Source organism: Eurypyga helias, unplaced genomic scaffold, assembly GCF_000690775.1.
Source record: "Eurypyga helias isolate BGI_N326 unplaced genomic scaffold, ASM69077v1 scaffold8863, whole genome shotgun sequence".
Classification (NCBI taxonomy): Eukaryota; Metazoa; Chordata; class Aves; order Eurypygiformes; family Eurypygidae; genus Eurypyga; species Eurypyga helias.
The window spans coordinates 24,074-48,570 of record NW_010241930.1 but is presented as its reverse complement, the minus strand read 5'-3'; the positions used below and the strand labels follow the sequence as shown (position 1 = coordinate 48,570).

Sequence of the window (24,497 nt, the reverse complement as noted above, 5' to 3'; positions counted from 1 at the left end):
TTATCTCAGTTTGGACAACTGTGAATGATTTCAGTTCTCCTTTGCCTTGGGCCAAAATCATGCTGGAGTTGTCCAGAGCAGATGATAAACATATATTTCTGATGTTATTATGGGCTAAACAGGATACGACTGTTTAGCAGTATGGTTTCAGTTATGATACAAAAAGCAAATACTGTTTATACTCATTCCTTTTAAAACATTTTATAAAATCAGAGCTTAGACTTCATGAGATCGCTGGCTGTTCTGTATGGTCTATTCCATCTTTGTACCATGGATGAGTAAGCAAAGCTCCAAGCCACTTTGAAACATTACTAAAGGAGAACAAACCGGTCTACGCTTTTCACTGAAAAACACCTCTAACACAGTGATGTTAAAAAAAAATAAAGGACATCCTTCTAGGATGGTATATAGAAGTTATTGATGTATCCTGTGGTTTTCATTTGAAGGAAAGGGACTATCTCTAAAACAGTAATAATAGCAGTGTGCAGTAGAAGGTGAAATACTTTCAGTACAGAACTAAATTATGAAACAAAATCACATTGCTTTTTAATAATACATGATTATGTTATTAATACATTGAGATCATCCAACCTAAACCATTCTGTGATTCTATGATCATTACTTTTTATGAGAACTTCAGTAATAGCAATAAATAGTGTCAAACCAACCGTCTTGGCAGAATCAAAACAAAATAAAAAATGGAATAGCACCTCTGTGTCACTTCATAACAATTATTGTTTTGCCCTTCTAAGGTAGCAGCAAACACCAGTGAAATGCTGCTCTTCAGACTAAGAACAGTTGGAATAAATGATTCTAGTTCATAGATGGAACTATGCACGTGAAGGAGCATATCGCCCCATGGCAGGGGAGTTGGAACTGGATAATCTTTAAGGTCCCTTCCAACCCAAACCATTCCGTGATTCTGTGGTATCATAGAATGTTATGTGTTATATATCATCCTAGAATCATAGAAAGTGTCTTCATAACAGGTGACAGTCTCTTGAGAATAAAATCTAAAGGTGGTCTACCTAACAACCCCTTTTTTATGGTACAGGTTAAGCTCTGGATTAACCAGAGCTGGTGGTGCTCGGGAATTCACTTTTCCTTCTGTAGTCTGTTGTATGACAGAATCCACAAGAAGTAATACCTTGCATGTGGATTGCAGTTTTGATTTCCTCTGTCTCTTAAAAATCATTTAGAACAGAGAGTTGGGATTCCTGTGGGATATGGCTGAGTCAGTGGGGAGAGAACCTGAATTCACTCATTTAAAATCTCGGAATTTTGCCTTATTTTGTAGTTTGGGTAGAGATGCAGGTTTGGGTGTTTGTGTTCTTATGTTTCTACTCTGCACCTCTCAGGTGACCTGCCCGTAGTTAAACTAGCTGCAGGTTCTGCTGTGATTTTGTGAATGGTAATGGTAATTCTTCTATATTTTCGTTTCAGAACCACTATCAAATTTACCATCTTAGCAAAATCAAGTGTAGCTGTGTTAAAAACTCAGTGGCACTTCAAAGCTGAATTCTTACTCAGTCTGTAAACATCCATTTTTTCTCATTTGTTTTATAGTTCCACCTCCCCCACCAGGAAAAGGTCTTGCCATCAGAAATCTGAACTGACATACAAAGGAATGCATAGAGCATCATGCTGTGAATACTCTGCTTCACTTTTGTTCCCATAGGATTAAAAGAAACACCATTCATCTGTCACTCTGACTGCTAGTTTAGGGATATATTTCCAACACTCAGATGTTATATGGCAGTAATTCAGTTGCAGTAGCTACCATAATGCTTTCAGAGTACAAGTTTGAATAAACAGGGCAGGGAAAATATCTTCCCTGGAAGAATATACTACCTTGAAAACAGGCTAGATGCCAGAAAAATGATAAAACTAAGTTACATCCCTGCAGAAAGGGGTTGGCAGAAGCTTGTGTTTCTTTCAGGTGTATTGTTCTAGGACAATATGTTATAGGACAAGAGGTAACGAGTTTAAATTGAAAGTGGGGAGGTTTAGATTAGATATCAGGAAGAAGTTCTTCACGGAGAGGGTGTTGAGGCACTGGCACAGGGTGCCCAGAGAAGCTGTGGATGCCCCATCCCTGGAAGTGTTCAAGGCCAGGCTGGATGAGGCTTGGAGCAACCTGGTCTAGTGGAAGGTGTCCCTGCCCATGGCAGGGGGATGGGAACTAGATGGTCTTTAAGGTCCCTTCCAACCCAAACCATCCTGTGACTCTAGGAGATTCATCATGGATGTGATGTTCCTTGTACTATTCAGTAGTATGCTTCTTTACAAACCTCACAGAAATGTAATTGGCCCTGTGCAAAATATAGTAGATAGCAATGAAGTGTAGGTGTGTTTGGAATATACCCTGTGTCCACATGAGGTGAAATGACTCCTATTTGATTTTGATGGTGTTCAGATACAATTAATTTCTGTCCATCAAACACACTTAAAAACACTTAGAGGCACCTTGGCATACAAGGAGTCATGTTCTGGAAGTCAACTCTGCTTCAGTCACAGAAGCAAGATAGACTTGGCATATAGTAGTAAATTAGACCATGCCCAAAAAGATTCCCTCCAACTGGAATATGATCATCAACTTTTGAGTGGTCACACTTTTACCTGAGGCAGGTCACATTGTTCAGAGTAATTCTTGGGAACAGTCTGGGAGTCAGCCTGGGCCAGGAGGTCTCTCAATGGCATGGTTTGGATGTGACCACTTCTTTTGGAAGGCCCAGAGGGCAGGAGCACAGGCACATGCTTCTCCATGCTGGAGCTAGCTCTTGGACCTGGTGTCTTTTAGCTGAGACAGCTAAACTTTGATGGGATAATAAAGAAAAAAAACTATCAGCTCTTCTCTTAAGGGAATATCTGAAAGATGGTGTTGAAGTAGTCAAATTCATAGTACTAATTTGGAAAAGATGCACAAAGAAAATAAGCAGGAAATGATTTAGAAAGAGCTCTGAGGCCTTTTAGTACTACGGGTTCATTTCACTGGTGAAAATTATTCCAGTTTATGGGCTGTGTGGGGTCATTACTCTTCATGGACTATCTGTTCTTGCAGGGTGTATCGATAACAAACTGGAATGTGATGTAAAGCCCATATGGAAAGCTTAGTGCTGTAGTATGGACAACACATACTTAATAGAAGCTGCATGCCAGAAGACAAACTAAGAAGTTTTGTGTTACTAAGCATCAGGGCATTGGTTCTCAGAGCACATCCTTTTCGCTATGTAATTTTTATGCTAAATTTATTTTCTTCAGAAAAAAATATTTTAAACTTTCGTAGTGGTTTCAGATTCTTTTTGACAGAAGCTAAATTTTGGGACAGAATCTTTGCATTTAATTAGGTGGTGACTTCCATTATCTCAAAATATTATGCCCAAATCTAAGAATTTAATAATTTTTAGAACCACAGTTTATAAGCGCTAACCCCTCTCCAATTTTAACAGCTACACCCTGTGAAAGAATTCATCCTGGCGTAAGATCTGGCCACAGATGAGAATGTTTAATTATTTTGGGGTTTTTGCACATGAGCTGTCTCATCTCACAATGTAATTACTGGAGATCCAAGCAGTATAAGTAGTGGAGTTTAGAGAGCTCTTCAGCTGAATACATGTTTGTATCTTCTTCACAGTGAGCTACACAGCTCCGTAGATTCCTCTGGATAGACTTGTCTTGCAGGGAATTTTCCTATGTTGTCAGTGACGATTCTGCTTCTATCCTGCCCATATGTGGAAAGTGGAGACTGAAAGACTAAGACAAAAGTTACTAGAAGTGGAAAAGGCTTGAGTTTTTGGGAACTGGCAAAGGAGTGGAGTTACATATGCCTACAAGTATGTATGGTTGCTCAGGTTCACTTGGGAATGAGTATAATCCCTGTTTCATTTTTGTGCTGTCCTTAAAATATACTCTCACAGATCTATCATCTATTTGTCTTGTGCTGGTCCACATATAGAATTGCAGTTTTCTGATATTATATCATTTATCCCAGCCACTCAAGGTATAGCCTTACATTTTAAGACATTAAGTTTTGAAAAAGGAGGTATCAAATAAGGTTCCTTATTCTTTACCCAACATGATCAAATGTGGGTAAAAGGATCCCAGTGATGGAACACAGAAGGACAACCAATACCATTAAAAACCTTATGTCATACAAGAATTAGTCCATTCTTGTATGGACTAATTAATAGTCACCCTAAGTGTGAACGAGTGTCCTCCTCACCTGCATGTCCAGGCCAAATAAGAGATGGTTGTCTTGAATTTGGAAAAGGATTTAAAATCTCTAGCTAATGTACTCAGATAGGAGTGGGGATGTTCAACAGATTCCTGGGACAGTGATGAAAAAAATTAGGATCTCCTTTCAGCTGCTTTGAGAGCTGGGTTCATCGCTACTACAAGTTGGGCTGAATTTCACGTAACTGTACCTGCCTAAAAGTTTAAAAATCCCAGTCACTTAGGCCAGCTTCTCTACTCAGAAATGAGAGAGGAACAATACAGGGGGAAGTTCATTTCTTAGATCAGAGAGAAAAGTGCTTTTTCTTTGCCTTTTACTTTTTTTTCCCCCACCCCCAAAAGCATTTAAGCCACTTTTGAGTGTAATTCATCAGATGTCAGGAAAAGTACTTCTGGTGCCTCTGGGGTGGTTCTTTTTGGGGACTGAAGTTCTGTGTGTGCAGTGGGACCTTGATATGAAAAAAAGAATGTGATGATGTTCTCTAGTAGACTATAAGGTCAACACCATCTCCCTATATACTGTCTAATTCTTTTGATATACGTAGATGCAAAGATTAAAAAGAACGTAGATGAAACATCAACCCTGGAAAAAACTTTGGCAATGGAAAAAACTAGGCAATGTTTTGGAAAAAACTAGGCAATGTTTTTTTTCGATACTGCAAAACATACTTTACCCAAGTTAGGAATGGAAATATAGAGGGAATTAGTTTCACTGCATCAGTCTGGTGTTTCCAGGTGGGTGCAAAGATAGCACAAGTAGTAGTGTCTCAGCTGTAAAGAAGCTGTCTGGGCATCAAGGTGTTGGTAACCATTATTCATTATAAAAATAAGCTCGTTGGTGTTCATGGTTTTCTGATTACACATTGCTGGGGAATGTTTGGGATACTGGGAAAACACTTTTTCTCTTGGGTAATGGTTGAATTGGTTAAAAGTAAACAGAAAACAGAGTTTTTCATTATTATCTATATGTCTGTTAATATTGTGTCATTCTCATTGGAATGGGAAAAAAGCTATCAAGTGGAAAAGATTTCTTGTTATAGCCAGTAATATCAATAGACTTTTCACACTGCTACAAATCTGAGACTATCAGGGCTGGTTGCTATGGTTACGTAAAGAGTGCTGTTTGTTTGGGTCTTCAGTCCTGGTAAAGTATTGTTGGTTTTAAAGCATTTCAGTTAACATTGCTCATACTGCAAATTTAGGTGTTTTATTTTTCTGGGAGAACAAGGTGTTATTTGCTTTTCTGTCTTTTAGTTCTTTATTTTTTTGCCACTGTTTACTTTCTCCGAGGAAGATTCAGGGCTGTTGTATTTTGTATTTTTGACACACAAATGACTGTGTTTCAACTTAACTTTTGGAAGGAAACTTTATATATATATTATTTATATCTATAACCAAATGTAGACACGCATTCATATAAACAGTATTTCCACAGAGCATTTGATTAGGAGCCAAATGTAAGGCTAGAGAAACATTCTCCTTCTAAGTGTATTTTAATACTGTGTTTATTTGTGATCCTGCGTTCAGCGTGTTTGTTGCTTAGATATACTAGTCACCACATGTTGGTACTCACAACACAATTATTGTTTAGGTAAACTTTGGAGAATTGGGAACAAGGAATGATGCCGAAGACTGACAAAGGTCCTGTTGGTATTAACACTGCTATTATACTTTAAATTAATTAAACAAATCAGTGCTGATAATGACTTGTGTTTCTGAGGTTGTGTAGAGGTGTCATCATGCAAATCTTTTCTACAGAACAGAATGTAATCAGATGCTTTGGGGTGAAAAGTTATTGTTTCAGGTCTTTGAACTCTGATGTCACATATTACTAATCTTTTAAGTCCATTAGCCTAGTGTTTAAGTCCTTTCTGAATGAATAAAAAATGGCAACGGTTTATTTCTTAGGGTGAGATGTTAACCAGGCCTATACTGAGAACAGTATTAGCATCTCAAGCTGTCCTGAAAGAATTAGTCACTTCCGTAAAACCATATTTGAGACTGTTTTGCACAGGATTCACAAAACTCAGAAGAAAAATCCATGGAGTTGTAATATGAATGAAAATGGTATTAAAATTTCAAACACAGGGTTACTCCCTGACATTCCCACTTCTCACCCATTGCAAGGACGAGATTTTCTGACATGGTTGTGCAGAGTGAGAGTGAAACCTCAGCACAGAGACCCTGTGTTTTTGGCCGAAAGCTTCACAATCGCCCGCTTCTCTCGCTCCCACCTGCAAAGCTCTGTGGTGCAGGAGCACCGTGGGGCATCAGCCACTGTTTGACCAAACTTCAGTGTGCGCGCTCCTGAATTTCTCTCTTCTTCCATTTAAGGTTTCATATCACAAAAACCTTTCTGTGGAAGAAAATAAGATCTTCCAATAAATGAAGACAATAGAGTAAGGTCCCTATGGCATGAAATAGAAAGGGGTTTGATGGTGTTCTATTTCAACTACTCCAGAAGAGAGTGTTCTGAGATTTGACAGGTCCTGGATTTAACAGATAGGTGAGAACATTCATAAACCGATATTAAGGACATAATTTTTTCCTGCTTCATCCATAGGAGGCTGATGCATGCCTCTCATCCTAAGTCCGTACCAACTTAATTTATCTGAAGGTTCATTTATCTGCTCTTTCTAGACATAATAGGTATAGTAGAGAAGCCCCTTTTTTCTTCTCCTCACTCTGTATATTCACTAAGGGAATAAGAATGCTTGGAACCAAAGCCTAGTTTTAATCAGGCTCTTGGGTTAGCCCTGCAAATACCTTCTACACAATTACTAAGAATCCCTTTCTTTCAAATTGGCATTTACCCTCTGATAGCAGAGTGAGCAAGCCATGTGTCAGCATAGGCTCTCCATCACAGTTTGTAGCATACAGACCATATAGAGGAGCACTGCAAGTAATTTTCAGGCTGCAGTCCAGCTAAATCTAGCCAAAATGATCTCAGATCTATAGAATTGCATAACTTAATGGGGAAAAAAATCATCTGTTGAAGGCTGTGGAATACAAAGACGTTGCATTTGGTTCAGAAAGTGCTTGAGCCACAGATCACCGAGTGCTGTACAACTATTCAGGAAAATAATTATTATAAGCTTGTCTTGTAGTTCTGTTATTCTCTAAGCCTTTGTGGCTACCTACTGTTGGAGCCTGTGCTAAGTGGAGATTTGTTCTGTCCTTCCTTACGTATATTTGATCTTTGCTTTTCTCCTTTCATTCTGGGATGGAGGTTTTGTTTTCCTTTTTTCTTCTGACCACAGGATTAGACAGGACTAGTGCAATTTTTCCCCTCAAGCAAAGAGATCATTCTGCTAGCTTCTGCTCTATATTGCCCATGAGATTTGATTGGAATCAGACAGGATTCTGTGAACCTTTGTCACAGGCACTTAAGTGAAAAATCGAAAATCACTTGATTCACCCAGTAGTCCCTATCTATGTATTTTCAGCTCCCTTTGAGTAAGTTCCAGTCTAAAAGCTAGCCTGGCACGTTCTACCTCGTTGCTAAGTATGACTGTTGCCTTATTTTGTTCCCATTTGCAAAGGCATCAGAGGCCAGGCCTTTCCACCTACATTCACACTAGAGCTCAGATGTCGTTAGGACAGCCAAATGATATGTTGCGTAAGGTGAAGGTCATTAATGTAATCTAATAGTAAAAACTTTGTTTCTGATTGAATTATTACAAATAGCAGCATTTTTAGTTTCAAAGATAATTCTGATAGAACTACACTTGTCACTTGACAGAATATCCCTAAAATAGGACACTATGGCAGGTTTTTAGAGGAGATATCATCTTACTACTGAGAGTAAGAATAAGAACACAAGTACAGTGGAGAATACAAAGTTTGCATGTTACTGTGACCATAGTTTCATCAGCTTTCCATGTAAATTAACATGCAAGGAATTCAAGTGAGCATAGGACATCTCTTAACCAGGGGAGTTGCCTCCCCTTGTACTGCATTTTCTTGAAGCATTTCTTTCTTTTCTTGCATTAAATTCAGACATGGTTACTGTTGAATCTTATAAACTAAATCAAAGCAGCAATTCACAGCGTGGCAAATAAATACTGAGTCATGATACCAGAGCAGACAAATCTCTGGAAAGCAGGCCTGCCCGTTCAGAGGGACCTTGTTGATAGACTGGAGAAATGGGCTGATGGGGACCTCATGAAGTGCGACAAAAGCAAATGTGGGATGCAGTAATCCCATGTAACAGTACAGCTTTTGGGCCAACCACATACTGGACTGTGATAAAAGAGGTCAGACAGCAGGTCAAGGGAAATAATGCTTCCCCGTTATTTGGCACTTGTGAGGCTGGATCTGGGATTTGTGACCAATTTTCTGCTCCGAAGTACAAGAAGGACTTTGACATACTTAAGTGAGTCTGGCAAAGAGTCACCAAGAAGTTTAGGGGGCTGGAGCTCCTGACATATGACAAAAGGCTGGGAGACTAGAACTTGTTCTGTCTGAAAAAGAGGAGTCTAAAGGGAAATTTATTGCTGTCTACAAGTGACTAATGGCAGGATACAGAGGAGATGGAGCCAGACCCTGCTTAAATGTGCATGGTAAAGGACAGAATTTGGGCTGATTTATAATAGGAAAAAATAAAAATTCTGATTAAAGGCTGAAACTGGTTGGCCAGAGAAGTTGAGGAAGCTCCAAGTTTGGAGATATTCCAAAGTTGACTGGTCAGGGTCCTGAGCCACTTGATCTAACTGAACCTCTTTTGAGCAGAGGGTTGAATTCTGGAAAGTTGATCTCTCAGATCAACTCTGAGAGTTGATCTCTGGAAAGGTCCCAAACTATTTCTGGTGTGAATTATTTTACAATTCTGTGATCCTGCACTGAAATTTCCCATTTCAGATATTAAAATGGCAGGGGGGGTTGAAATAGAAGAGCTTTTGTAAAACACATAGATGATAAACTGTCTCAGATTTCTAAAAACTGTTTAAAAATCTAGGTAGCATATAATTGGACTTTCCAGCTTCTGCACTTTCTGTAATCGGTAACTGCTGGTATTTCCTGGAATAGACGTTTTATGTATACAAGGAACAGGGTTTTCTGTCTTTCATTTTGTCTCAGCCGTTGTGGTTTATTTTATCTATAATGTTGCTTGCTGTATTCTTCCGTAAGAATATGATCTGGTTGCTGTGCAAAATTGCACTTGGTGATAGCTTCACACATGTGTTGCAGCTATGGAATCAGAAGCAGGAAGATTTAAGCATCTTAAGTGTCTGTTGAAATGGTAAAGTAATATAATTATGCTCGACATGTTGCAAAATGGGAGAAGCATCCTCACCCAATCTAGTAGAAAACGGACCCACGATGGTCCTAAGAGAACAGCGTGGGTAATAAACAGGCATAGTTCATTAACTCTACACGAGGTGGCATGTTTCCATTTTTGTGTTTTGCCCCTTGAACTTTAAATTTAGTCTCCTCTATTTTCTTCCATTTTGCTCTACATCTTTAATTAAAACTGAGGATATCTAGACAGTTACACACTTTCTCTAAATGGATCAGAAAAGGTTATTTCGATTTGGTTACTCAGGGAAAGCGTTAACAGTGCTCATTTTCAGATAGCCACCTCAGATAAAGTCCTCACGGAGCGCACGTGCCGAGTTTAATCTTAGAGATATTCTTGAGATCAGCCTTTGACCCTTTTAATAATCTGGAGCTCACATTTAACATGGCAAAAATTAGCCACTTTGGCTTGAGAAAGTACATCGGCAACTAGACCTAAATTTTTAAGGAAGACAACACCATAATACTGTCACTAGGAAAAAAATACTGATTTTTGCATAAAGAATACATTTTAGAAGTTGATTTATGTGAATTCAGTAAGAACTTTATCAAGGGGATGGGGGCACAGGCTTATTTCTGAGTAAAAAAGTATTCTTCTCTGGTGAACATGTGGATTTATGACGTAAGATGTAGCTCTTTTGGTAGGCAGGTAGTGGCAGGCTTTTAGAATTTCTTTGGTGTAATGGTGTCTGTATCACATACACTATATTTTTGGTGTTCTAAAAGAGATTGCTTTCTTCCTGTTGCTTTTAAAGTAAAGTGGTAATACAAAACATACATTAAGATGCATATATTCTCAAATAAGTCGTAAACATTTTTTCCAGACTCTTCTTTTGAGTAGCTCACGTGAGGGGCAAAGATATGGACTCTTTGGTAGCAGTGTGAAATGCTGCTGCAACTTTGCCTCTGGAACTTCGGAAGCAATCAGTAAATTTGGTTTCATTTGATCAAACGAAAGAGGGACGGGTAGTCTCTGTCAGAGGGCTGGATTTTATTTCCCAAGGCTAACAGCCATTTCCAGGACTTTGTCAGACCTACTACAAGTTTTTTCTACCATTGTCAGATGGTAGTATTTAAGATCAGTTCATCCACTTGTGTGGGATTCATATCCTATATCATACAGTGACTCTGACAAGAAGATGCTTTTACTAGGAGTGTGATTCAAAGCACTGTTGATTTTCTCAGGCTGCAGACATCTGCAGAAAAAGCTTGTAGAACATAGAGCATCTGGTATCGAGTCCTAGCTCCTTACACAGACCATATCAAACAGCTCAGAAACGGAACACATTCTCTACATCCGCTTGGAAAGAATTTTTTTTATGTTTACTGTAGATGTATTAGCTGTCAGCTCATATCATCAGCTAATTATTTTATATCTGAAAATTGTAATAGCGTCCTCAGATGTACCAAACTCAGGCAGATTTCCAGCTACTAATCACACCCTTCTTAAAATGGGAGTTAACTCTTGATGTACCCCAAGTCTGGAGGTCTGATTTCTAGTTCCAGTATGCAAAGAAATGTATCAATGAGGTGGCTGCTGTGTCTGCTAACCGGGTTACCCTGAATTGTATTTGAAAGAAAGAGACAAAAATGCTGAGGAGACATTGGCGTCTTTGAGAAATGATAGACCTGACTCTAAAAATGTGAGGAAAAAAACCCAGAAGCCCTGAGGAAGTCAAGCAACTGCCAGTGGTGAGTAAATTTTCTCCAACGGCGTGAGAATCTACGACAACTTCTCCCAGCGCAGCCAAGTGATCGATGCCCAACTGTGGCTGTTAGTGTCGCTACAATATAAGCACCTTTGATACTACATAAATTTCAACATTCAAAGCTGTGCTTCAAAATCCTGCTGTTCAAGGTATTGCTCTTGACAGCCCAAATATGATAATATTTTGAACTGAAGACAATTTTCCATTATTCTGTCAGAAGGACTATGTGATTTTTCTTTTATTTTTTTCCATAGATCATTGGTTCACCTTGCCACGCCTTCACCTCCCAAAAAAACACTACCCCTGACATTTCAGTCAGTCTGAACCTCCAAGAAAATCCAAATAGGATGAGAGAAATCCTTAGAAATATGAACAAGATTTGACTTTTCCAAAAATACATTATTTTAATTTTGTGGTCAAATTTACAGAGCTGTCAGTGTCCAGCAATAAGAACAACAACCTGGCATATGTTCAATATCATTATAATTGATTTTGAGCAGGAATTAAAGCCATGGCTTTCTTTTCAGGTTATCCTGGTAGTAGGATTCTAGGATATCTCTTCTAAGGTCTGGAATTCAAAGCTTTCTGCCCTTTAAAATCATTGGGACAACTGTAGAATCAAATTAAAAGAAAACAAAAATTCTTTCTATATTTAAAAATGTTATCTGTTTTCATCTTTTATAAGTGACTGAAAATTTTGCATGTTGAATTGAGCTGTGCTGACAACTTTTGTTTGCATTGCAAGGAATTTTAAGAATGCACACAGGGAATAGTCCGTTGCTAAATTTATTTCTTTAACAGGCCGGATGAATGAATACTGTATGTTCAAAAGCTATTATAGAATCATAGAATCATAGAATGGTTAGGGTTGGAAGGGACCTTAAAGATCATCTAGTTCCAACCCCCCTGCCATGGGCAGGGACACCTTCCACTAGACCAGGTTGCTCCAAGCCTCATCCAGCCTGGCCTTGGACACTTCCAGGGATGGGGCATCCACAGCTTCTCTGGGCAACCTGTTCCAGTGCCTCCCCACCCTCTCTGTGAAGAATTTCTTCCTGACATCTAATCTAAACCTCCCTGATTTCAATTTATAACCATTACCCCTTGTCCTATCACTACAGGCTATTATTAATGCAGCATAAAAATTTGTGAATTGAACATTACAAATTGTGAAGATTGAAAGTCAAATTCCCCAAGCTAACCCTTTTTGTTAATGTCTTACAGTCTGAATACTCTTTACATCACTTTTAATTGCTGATTTGAAATAAACAGTGGCTTATCTCTTACGATGGGACTAGAGGAGCTCTGCTGATCTAAAATTGAAAATATAAGCAGTTAGTTTAATAGGTCATAATTTAATTTATTAATCAGGTTAAAATTAAATGAATTCTTTTCAAGTGATTTTAAGATGACACATTTCTGCAATGTACAGTTACAGTGAAGTCTGGTGGTGTTGCTTTGAATTATTATAGTATCATTATGGCATTTTAGAAATTTTTCAAAATATCTTCTGATCCTGCATATCTCTCCAAATGAGATAAAATTAAGCAAATGTTTTTCTTAAAATAAATGTTTTAAAATACTCTTAATAATTCAGAATATTGTACCTCAAGCCTCAAAATCATTTATAATTCCGATGCACTGGTAAATTTTATTTTTTGGGGGTACATGCAAGTAATCTTAACTCAGGTTTATACTGAAAAAGGAAAGCCCGATATCTGCATATTTAGACAGTGCATCAAAATACTTTTGGAACTAAAACTAGCGTCCGGTATCCAGCTCAATCTATGAATTAGTGCTAGATTATTGAATATAGTTGAGAAACAGCTTGTAGATACTCTCTGAGCGATATGAAGGTCTGTCTTCACTGAATTATGTCTTGTTGCAGATAAAGGGGTTTTAAAATAATTGCACACATGTAATGTCTGAGAGTAGAAAAGTGCTGTAGGATTTAGCTGGGATAGTGTGAACATTAGCTCATTATATCAATATTTGTAAAATTCAGATTCTCAAGGGTTCATTCTTTGGAGAGCTGTGTATGTTCATTATCAGTTTAAGACATCAGTATCAGCACTGCCTTTGTATTGGAAATATAAATAAAGACTTGTCAGTAGAAGATGAAGACTCTAGCACTCAAGAAGTGAAGGGCATGTGTAACAAAGGCTGTAGAAGTCTGAAACTTCAGCTGAACATATTAGTTTCATGGCATGTCCTATACCAAAAACCTTAAAAATATTTCACAAAAAATGGTTCTTCTAATGTGTTGTTTTAAATTCTATATTACTTAAGCAAATATTTAAATATTATATTAGTTTTTCTGCATACTTGACGTGAATATAATTCTACCTTCCTGCCAAGTATGTCAAAACCCAAATTCACTTTCATTTGCCAGGGTAAATGTTTATTTTGTTTTCCCACATAATGTGCTCTTTAAAGTGTCACCAGGATACCAAATCTGATTGCTTTTTAATAGAGACACGGTGGGTTTTTTTTGCTTTCATTAGGAAACAGGATAAACTATCAGTAAAGCTTATGGTAATGAATCCATATACAGTAGATGCTCTTTGCTCTGTTTCCCTTCATCTAAGCATTTAAAAAAGCAGAAATTCCCATCAACACTATTGTAATGGTACCTGATTTTTTTAGAAATGCATGAAGGGTCTAAGGGGTGCTGTGCGACAATCAGTGCTGCAGGGCAAGAGACCAGGATACGTAAGACCTGTTTCTTCTGCTGAAGCCAATGTAGGCTCTGATGACTCGACGAGGCTCCTGAAAAAAAACTTGTTTTGCCGTGAAATGGCTGAGATTATTTAAGATACAATTCATTAGAAAGTCAGTGTTAAGAAATTGCGGTTTCACTAGTACAGAGCATCTACATTTCAGTTACTAAAAGCTGCCAGCAAATGCTTGTGTAGATTTTCTCAAGTCAGTAAGTTTCACTTTGACTTTCAGCCTTGAAAATACTGAAGTATTCCTCCAATCTCAACCGAACTAACAAAATCTTGCAAAATTTGTTCACAAATGAAATTTTTTAGTTTTCTGCTTTTAAGTGATGTATGAGGGAAGTTTCATCTAAGAAATTCAATTCTACTTCTTACTCAAAATGTGATTTAAGAATTATAAAAGTTTTATGTAATTCAGAAACATATTTTCTGTCATTTTCCTGTTTTCTCCAGGGAAGGAAACTGGGGTTTTTAATAAGAGAGTTCCCATAGTGGCTTTGGATGGTGATGATTGTTTTGAATTAATGACAGCATATGTTTCTTTAGTTTTATGTAAACACTTCATAATTTTGTGGTATATTTATCAATAGGCATGCTGTAAGGGACTAACTAAATAAATTGTTCCAAATTAGCCAAATTAGCTGATGATTCAAATTTACTAAATTCCAAATGTTAAATCGTTCTGCTGAATCCTGGAATCTTCACATTTTCATTTTCCTTTTCCTTTCTAAAATTAGAAAGAGAAAAGAGAAAGTAGAGAAAGAAGAGAAGCATTTCCCAATTAAACAGACTGCTTCTGAGAAAATAATTATGGCTCTGTTTCTCATGTGAGTAGTGGAGCAATGCTCACAAGGCTGCTATGAAGATAAACGTGCTTATATTTAAACAAATTAAGAAACATTAAGTCCCACTCTTGTGAGACCCCCCCCATGCATTTCTGTGTCCACATCTGGGGTTACCAGCATCAGAAGGACACAGACCTGTCGGAGCGAGTCCAGAGGAGGCCACGGAGATGCTCAGAGGGCTGGAGCCCCTCTGCTGTGATGAAAGGCTGAGAGAGTTGGGCTTGTTCAGCCTGGAGAAGAGAAGGCTCCGGGGAGACCTTATTGCAGCCTTCCAGTGCCTGAAGGGGCTACAAGGAAGCTGGGGGGGACTTTTTACAAGGGCCTGTAGTGACAGGACAAGGGGTAACAGGTTTAAATTGAAAGCGGGGAGACTTAGATTATATATCAGGAAGAAATTCTTTCTGGACAGGGTAGTGAGGCACTGGAACAGGTTGCCCAGAGAAGCTGTGGATGCCCCACCCCTGGAAGTGTCCAAGGCCAGGCTGGATGAGGCTTGGAGCAACCTGGTCTAGTGGAAGGTGTCCCTGCCCATGGCAGGGGGGTTGGAACTAGATGATCTTTAAGGTCCCTTCCAACCCAAACCATTCTATGGTTCTATGAATAGTAGCATACTATTTTTGCATAGTTAAATAAATAACTAGTATTGTACAGTCATTAGCATTTGACTAATGAAATATTCACGCTGGGCCAAATTTTGTCATCAGCGTCATGAAGTACGTCCCAGTAAAAAGAAATAGTTTAATGCTTTTGTTCAAACCCTTTCAATTCAGACAGTGATTTTTGGGGTCTTCTTATTCCTTATACCTGGGCCTGTGTAGTTTTGATTTTGCTTTTTTCTCCCCCAGCCTGAGACAGCTGGTTATACACAGCAAGTGTGCATCATGGCATCACCGAGCACAAACTTTACACTGGTTTAGTGCAACAATTGTGAAATGAGACTTAAAATGTGATTAACTCAGCCTTCGTTTGCTCTCGGTCATGCTCAGATGGCAAATTACTAGCAGAGCACACACAGGAATTTTGAAGTCCTGTTCTTCTTCTGGTCAAGAAGCTTGGGCTGTTCAAGAGGCGGCAGGCAGCCAAATTCAGCCTGGGAGACTGAAAGAAACATCTCATATTATTTTGAGCTTAAAGAGAAAGTTACTCCGGCTTTATAAAAAGACATGCAGATTATATTTAATGCCTAGTGGTCACTGTTTTTCTGATGGAAGCATTTCCTTTCAAACTCAATATGTGACTCACTTATTCCCTTAATTTCCTGATGTGATTTTTATCTGGAGTTCCATGCTTGCAATTATCAAATTAGAAAGGCTATTCCAAAAGAATAAAAATCTGACCACAGAATTAGACTCAGTGGCATAAATGCCACAAGTTGAATATGAAATGTCTGTACGCACACTTCTGGTGTTAAGGAAACAAGAATACATTTTTGAATACCACTCTATTGTTCTTTGATTATAATGGACAGAAAAACTTTTTTTAAAAGGAAGAGTTAATTCAAGTAACTGTGCATGCTCCAGTCACATGCTAAGGAGGAGCATATCTATGTACATGTATTTTAATTTTATTCATTTTTAATTAATTAATTTTAATGCTTCCCTTATAGACATACACTTCTTACCCAAATTCACCATAAAAGTTGCCAGTTTTGGATTTGTCAGGGAAAATGGCTGAGCTAAATGGTTTTACTTATTTTTGTAGTTAATAAGTTACATGAATTAATGAATTAGTGGCCTTCCTTTCAAAAAGGAGATCAGCGTCTCATGCTAGGTGTATCCCATAGTCTGTAATCCCCCAGTTAACATTAACAACGTGTTTGTGTGGCTAAAGGGTGACGTTCTCAGCTGGCAACCGAACAACTGTTTCGATCGGTCACCTGCATTCCTGTGTCTGCAGGGAGGAGGGGGCGTCCAGAGGTGACACATTCTCTTACTTCCCTTGGAGTAGGTGCCTTCAGCCCATTGAAGTGCCTCTCTTTTCCCATTGATCATAAAGGGTGACTAGATTACACTAGAACACCCAGTGTTTTTGGGGTGAGTCCTAGCCCACCAGACAATGTTGTAATGACTCTGTGAAGGAACTCAGCAAGCCTAGCAGCAGCTGGAGTTCTCTCTAGAGTCATACTGGTGTGTTTTCATTCCAAAATACCTTTACATATACAAACTAAGTTGTATTTCTAATCGCCATGTGGGAGGATCTAGAGAAAGCGACAGGACAAGGGGTAATGGGTTTAAATTGAAAGTGGGGAGGTTTAGATTAGATATCAGGAAGAAGTTCTTCATGGAGGGGGTGTTGAGGCACTGGGACAGGTTGCCCAGAGAAGCTGTGGATGCCCCATCCCTGGAAGTATCCAAGGCCAGTCTGGATGAGGCTTGGAGCAACCTGGTCTAGTGGAAGGTGTCCCTGCCCATGGCAGGGGGTTGGAACTAGATGGTCTTTAAGGTCCCTTCCAACCCAAACCATTCTGTGATTCTATGATTCTATTTGTAAATAACAGTGGGATGAGAGTTACTTGAGGATTTTTTGAGATGGCACATAATATAGTTACTCCAAGAAATTTGCATAGAATCCAATAAAAATATTGAGCAAATGCACATTTCTAAGCTGTCTGTCCTTATATTTATCCATCTATCCATACCTCTAGTCATAAAGCTAAGAAGTATTTTAAAAATTTCTCATGGCTTACAGTATTTTCCTTCTCTTTACAAGTGAGCCTTTGTAATTTTTGTATTATTCTTAAACAGAATGCAATGGCTGATTTTGACTGCAAATCAGAGAGTAAAACCTCGTTATGCAAAAGGAATTGCTCTGCTGCTTTTATCTCCCAGAAAATGAGTGAAGCCTCTTTTACTGGTCCAAAGTTTTAATTGTGAGGTGCTAAAGGTGTTTATATTCACCTCATCTGTGAATTGATACAGATTCAGGATAATTCTTCAGAATAATGTTGTCCAGAAAACATGACAGTATCCCAATATTAACCTGGTATGTAAAGTTTTTGATGTACAGCCACAGAAAGGTGTTTCAGTGTCCTCAGCCTGAAAATTCAAGGAAGGTCAGTTGTCTTGATGTATTAATAAATCCCACATAACTGTTTAAGTTTGGTAGCACATTTTATCCAAAATTCTTTTATGCTTTTTGGAAAGCACTGGTAGAAGATAGCCATAAATTTAACACATAGTTTTACAAAATTCATGGTGATTATTACAGCAGGAAGAAAATATTTTCCTGTAGAAATCAAAGGTATTCTATGAAATGGAAATGTTTCATTTGAAGGTTCCAGCTCCACATTTCAGGCTAGCAGTAATAACTTTAGACAAGGAATTTGGATATGATATGGAACCGGTTCAAATAAATACAGTACTTGTAGATTTTGCATATGTTCAGGGGAAAGAATTACAGGGGCAGTGAGTCCCTATCAGGAGGTCAGTTTTGTTTATTCCTTAAGCAATGAGATCATGACTGCTGGGAATTAATCCATTTATTTTGTTATTGTCTGTGCAATTTAATTTGCTTTCTTTCTGCATAATTCCCTTGAAATTTTTACATAATATTAAATATTGTTGCCAGGTCCCTTCCCCTACTTATCTGCACATACTTTGTTAGATTACATTTTACATACTTTGAGGAAGATGAATGGAGTTAACACACACCTGGTGTATAAAGCCAGCTTTGTATATACTTGCATTGCTTTGAGATCAGAGCAGGAACCAAATTTACTGAGTAATTCTTTAGTCTTTGCTTTTGCTTGGCCCTAAAATGGAAGTTGCCCTATTGGCGATGGTGTTCTTCACTCATCACTCATCGCAGCAGGATTCATCTTGCTCTGCTGAGGATGTCTGTACTCGGGACATGTAGAACTAAGCCAGTGTCCCTAGAGCTCTAATGCTGATGCCCACAGTTGATGAACTTCAATAAACCCATGGATGTGATTCATCTGATTTATTTTAAACACCTAGTTTAGGATGAAGTAGCTATTTCCTTTTTTTACTTTGTTTAGGAATGGGGAGAAAGGGGTTAATAATCTTGTAGAAAAAAAAAGCAAAACTTTTTTTTTGCTACTTATAGATCTGCAAATACATTGCTATTGGGATCATCTTGGTCTGCCAGAAAAAGACCACGTGTTTTCTTCTAATAATGAAGGTATTCGGAACTTTGTACTAAACATGAGCACTTAAACCTACTATTACATCAAAGGCCTCAAGTTTGCTATGCAGACTTGTTCAGATTAATGGTTACTGCAGAATGTGTGGTATGTTCTGTAAGAGGTGGGCAGAAATGATAAGAATTCTCTGTATGTCTGTACGTTATAGCCAAATCAAGTATTACGTTACAAAAGCTATTGATCTTTCCCCAAGTGGCATTTTTATTTTCTGTATAAAACTCTGAGTAAGCTTAATCTTTGAAAATGCTTACTCTTGAAACCCTTTTTTTCTTTGCTTACCAATTCAAGTGATTCTCAGAACAGTAAGTACATTTTTCCTTTATGTAACAAAAATCTTCAGATAGTGATAATCCTCAGATAATTTCAAGATACAGAAGACTAAAAATGTGTTTTCCAGCATATTTTATAAGATCTTCAATATTGAGCTACCTTGTGCTTTTTGCTCAAAGGATTTTTTTTTTCCTTTTAAATCTAGGTAATTTTTGACCTACAACCTGGGACCTGTCAGGTGCAGCATACAGCACGCTGTTACTCTAGTCTAAATAATAATAACACAAAAAAATTTCCCAATTCTTTTAGGAGTATCAGCTATTTCAGGGGAACTTTGATTTTTCTCTAGGGTAGTCACATGGCTCCTTTGAAGCCGTAATAGGTACACAGTGAAGAGGTCTTCAGCAAAGGAAATCGGGCCACAAAATGAATATGCACACAATTTGGGATGCCAACATCTTCATCGTTAACAGTGTTGCCAAACACAAGGGTGTCCAGCCTTGCTGCATACATTTTCCAAATGTTCCAGCTAGGCAGCTACTCGGCACATTCCCTTCCAACACAGAATAGTCGGTAAGCAAGTTAACGTTTGGCCTCTTGCCTTTCCCCCACACAAAGAGCTTTGTATGTCATGTGTGAAAGCTTTAAAATATGAATCAAAATAAGATTATTTTTCACCCTGGATGGTAGGTGACAACATGCAACTTTTTATGTTTTCTTTCCTTTCCATTTTTAGTCTTCCTTTTTAGGTCTTCATGCTAAAAGAAAGATACAATGCAACACATTTTTGGAAGACTAAGCATGCATTTACTCTGCCAGGTCCTATCTACTGCATCCTTCAGCATGTTCCAAGGAAAGCATGCAAAGTATTTTAACTCTGCTGTACGCCACATAACTCGGCTTCTGAACTGCTTAGAGTGACTAGTACTACTACAGAGGGAGCAAAGCCTATATATTTTTAATTATTTTGATAAGCCAGTGACGGTGTCATTGATGTAATTTATTGTATCTGGTTTCAAGCTGTGATTGCTTCAGGGTGGTGTATCATTAGGATTTTCAATGTTTCTTCAGGTAGGAAAGATTCCCAGCAAGCTTGCTTTTATACTGATGAAAGAGGACTGTTGGAGTGACTCGCTACTCCTTCCAAGAACAGAAAGTTTCGCTTGTATAAAATGGATGATGTTTCTTAGTTAAAACATCCTGTGTCATTTATTGATGAAAAAATAGTTGAAAAATGAAGACTGTGCAAACGAGCAAGTGGGTATTCTGTGGACTTAAAGCATTACTTACAGGTTATAGCATTTTCACAAACTTTGTGTGGCTTCCCCAACACTGAATGCTCTTCTGGCCTGGAGCAACACTGTGTTCACAATAATGTGCTCACTCTTTCTTTGCCCTTTTTATGTCATATTATTGATTCAATTTGAATTTTTAAAATATACCTTAGAAATGTGGAGATAAGGGAACATTACATTTTTCCAAAGCAGAGATATTTTAAGAGAAAACATTTACTATTTATACTCTTGAGAAGTCAAGAGGAAAGATGATCTGCTGTTGTCTTCTGCTTTGCTGTTCCCTTAACGATGATATACCTATGCTATCCATCTGCTTATTTCCCTGCATTTGCTGATTATTTATAGACTATTCTAAAACTGGTAGGAGTGATGGAACGGCTGTCTTTATCCCTTGAACTGCAAGTTTCCATGCCATTATTTGGGGTATTTTTGTTAGTGTGTTGGGAAAAAATACAATCCAGTTACTTATGATAAAAGCTACTTTATTTGGTTGTTTAGATCATCACTCTAGAATCTACCTTTAAGAAAGACTTCTTTTACAGTGGAGAACTGAAGGGAGAAAGCAATTTTATTTCACAAATATGTAGGTAATTTTACGACGTTAAAAATATTCATACAAAGAAAAAGTAAGTGCAAGTATTAATTTAGTATATAAGAACAAAATTAAGTCCAGTGTTTAGACAACTCCTGGAGGCAATTTGTAGATAGAAATGAAGTCCCTATTGGAAAAATCTCTCAGCAACACCTTTTTTTGTAATAAACCTTTGATTAGTATTTTTTTATTTCTCTTTCAAGAAACTTGCAGTGGTTTGATGGTGAACATTTTGTGAGGCATATTGACTAGCCTTTGACCACATGCATTCTCAGGGAGTTTTATAGTGTATTTCCTGAGGGTAGCCATTGCTGAATCATTTAATTTAACATAACTGCTCTTGGGATGAATCTGTTCATGCGGTTAATATCTCCGTATTAACGTTATGGGATGCCTGTAAAAGTATCCTTTTCAGATTTCTAGATACCTTTTTAATTTGCCAGCTCAGGTAGGACTTAGAAGCATACCTCTTCCTGTTAGCATTTCATGTCATTTTGCTTTCCAGTGCATTCCTTGTTGTTGCAATGGGTTTTAAGTCCCTGGGACTGCTGGATGTGAAGGGTAATAGACAACGGCTTGACATATAAGTGGCAACAAGTAAGAACGGAATACACCAGGAATTGTTACTGAGACCCATATTGTTCAATATCTTCATCGACATATGGACAAGAATGTGAGCAAAGATACATCAAGATAGCAAATTAAAAGTGAACGGCACCTGGTTGAAAGAGCTTCAGTCCAGACAGGTCTTGAAAACCTTGAGAACTGAACCCAGAGAAAATTCACTGAGTTTCTGCATCTGGGACAATGCAACCCCAATGCATCAGTACAGACTGGGTACCAACTGTCTGGGTAGCAGCACTTCTGGGAAGAACCAACAGTTTGGTCTCATAATTTTAAAGCAAAACTCACAGTTTTGCACAGATGTGGCTGGCAGACTGAAGGAATTTTTCATGTGCTTCTACTTGATGCTGTTGAGCCAAATCTGGAACACTTAATCCATTTTTGAATTTTTCAGTTCCATGTTTTCAAGATTTAGCTAGAGAAAGCCATAGCTGACTTCATCTGGTGTTGGCAATAGTCCTCTTTTGAGGTGAAGGTTGGGCCTAGAGACTTCTAGAGGGAGGGTTGTTGGAGAGGGATGTCAAACAACAGTTCTGCGAACCTGCACATTTCCATGTAGGATCTCAATAAAATTCCGTCATAGAGAAGCTCATTCTGTTTGATTACGTACCTAAAGTTAAATTATTTCAATATTACCTGGAAAACCCAACTAGTAATTTCTGGCTGGCAAACAAAGACACAAATGACTGAAGAATTTAAACCGTATTGCGTGAAAAGTTAGCATTTTAAATTTTTTGAAGAAGTTATCTCTTAATCCAAATTAGTTGTCTTTGTAAAACATATAGTAATATTACACAAGAAATTCTGGGTCTGCCATTTCTAAAATGTATTATGTGAGAAGTGTCCTGTGCTATGCAGAAGTTCAGATTAGGTGATCCTGGTGGTGCCTTCTGTCTTTGAAAGTACATCTGAATTAATTCAGAGGCAAACCAGATCTCTGTTACGATTATGTTTGGTCAGGGCTGAAGTTATGGCATGTATTGTGAAAATTATTTTTAAAGGATACGAAATCAATCTAGACTTACTTAATGTCTTGATGGAATAGATTGACTGAACATTTTTACTTATCTGTTATGGCAGCCCCACAAAATGCAGGCAAGATGCCAGTAGCATGCGTAGAACTGAAAAATGCTGAAGTAGAACATTTTCTTTCCTGATGACTAAAAGTCCAAATACAGTAGAAATTATTAACTGGACATACAAGAAAAGAAAGAAGGAATTTCCAGGTATGTTCCTGGGCAATTAGAAGTTCAGTTCACAATTAAATTGAACACGTTGATTGTCAGCAAGATCTAATAATTGATGAATTGGACTGTCATATGGAAGAGTGACCTAAAAGGCAGAGAACAGAGGAAAGAAACGGTGTGTTTGAAGTACTGTTTTGGGGGTTATTTTTCCTTCTATGAGAAACTGCCAAGACCAAATGCTGAGTGTATACTCTGCCTCCAAATACTCTTATCAAAGCCCTTTTGTTTTCCATTAAATCTGATTAAAGAACTCTGCAATTTCAATTTCATCAGATGTAAAAGTGCTCAGGGATTCAAAATTTGTTTGTATGTGTGTGTTTTTTGCTTTTGTCTTTAATGTCTTTATTCACTGTGAATGGTTTGGACTCACTGCAGAAGTAAAGTCACTCCTGATAGACTTTTGTATCCTTAGTTACAGTTCTCTTCTTACCAGGTGTAATTATTTATTCATTGAGTTACTGTGTGGAAGATAGTTATATTCCTTCCCTTGGTGTTTAAGATGATCTAATTTCCTTGTTTGAGAGACTTGAGTAAACAATCTGTTTTTGAAGAGGATAATTGTTCTCTTTAACCTAACTACTGCTTTCTGTCTGCAATATGTGAAGGATTTAACCTCTTCTAGAGACCAGATCCCTGCCTTGTGAAGATCAACCTTGCTCCGTTGAAGCAAACAAAGCTCAAACACATGCTCACACCTAACCTTGAAGCACAATTCAGTTATGACACAGTATATACATGGAGGGGAGGTTGTGCGTTTATGGCTTCGTACTGGGACTTTTTTGAGATACAATCTTTTGGTTTACACTGGACTTGGTGTGAAACACAATCTTAAATCCAGTAGTGAACATTTTAAGCCATTTTTATTGAGTCGAATCTAATTCAACCTAATTTCCTTTTTTATCCTTTAGGTGTTCAGCAGTATAAAAAATTAAGAAAAGTTTAACAGTGGGGGAAAAAAAAAAGATAAACAGACATATTTACCACTTAATTATTACAGTATAATGAACATCTGTGTGGGAAGGGATACTTCAGTGCTCCCTTCTGTCTGGTACATCCTCAATGTAATGGAATTTATTCTTTTCACTACTGCTAACGCTCCCATTTTAAAAGCACCTGGGTTCAGTTCTGCTCACTGCAGAACACGCTGGCCTCAGTCCAGGAGAATGTTTTACTTGCCTGGTCATCTCTAAACGTGTAGGCAGACTACTCACGTGCTCGAGTTTCAGTGTGCACCTCAGTCAGGGCAAGAGTGCTCAGCGCCTTTCCGAACTCAGCCCTCAGCACTGTCATAGGTGAGCAGTGTGCGAGCGGATTTTTAAAATAAGAATAGACACGCTTCTCTGGGAATATTAAGTCACGAGACTAATGACCAATCTGTGGTTTATATTTCTGCATCTTAACTTGTTCAGTGCATGTTTAATTTGGCAGGGTTACTTGAAGGTTGTGGCAGGGGTGCTTTGCTGCTATAATTTCTGTTGTAGATTGAAATTCTTGTTGGA

General features: G+C 38.0%; 1 protein-coding gene across 1 annotated transcript in view; it reads left to right on the top strand.

The window, feature by feature from the left end:
• The window catches only part of SUPT3H (suppressor of Ty 3 homolog (S. cerevisiae)), a gene marked incomplete at its 3' end in the record, with an annotated part of 40,157 nt that overhangs the window by 8,695 nt on the left and 6,965 nt on the right, over positions 1-24,497 (top strand). The gene's annotated exons all lie outside the window — the stretch shown is intronic.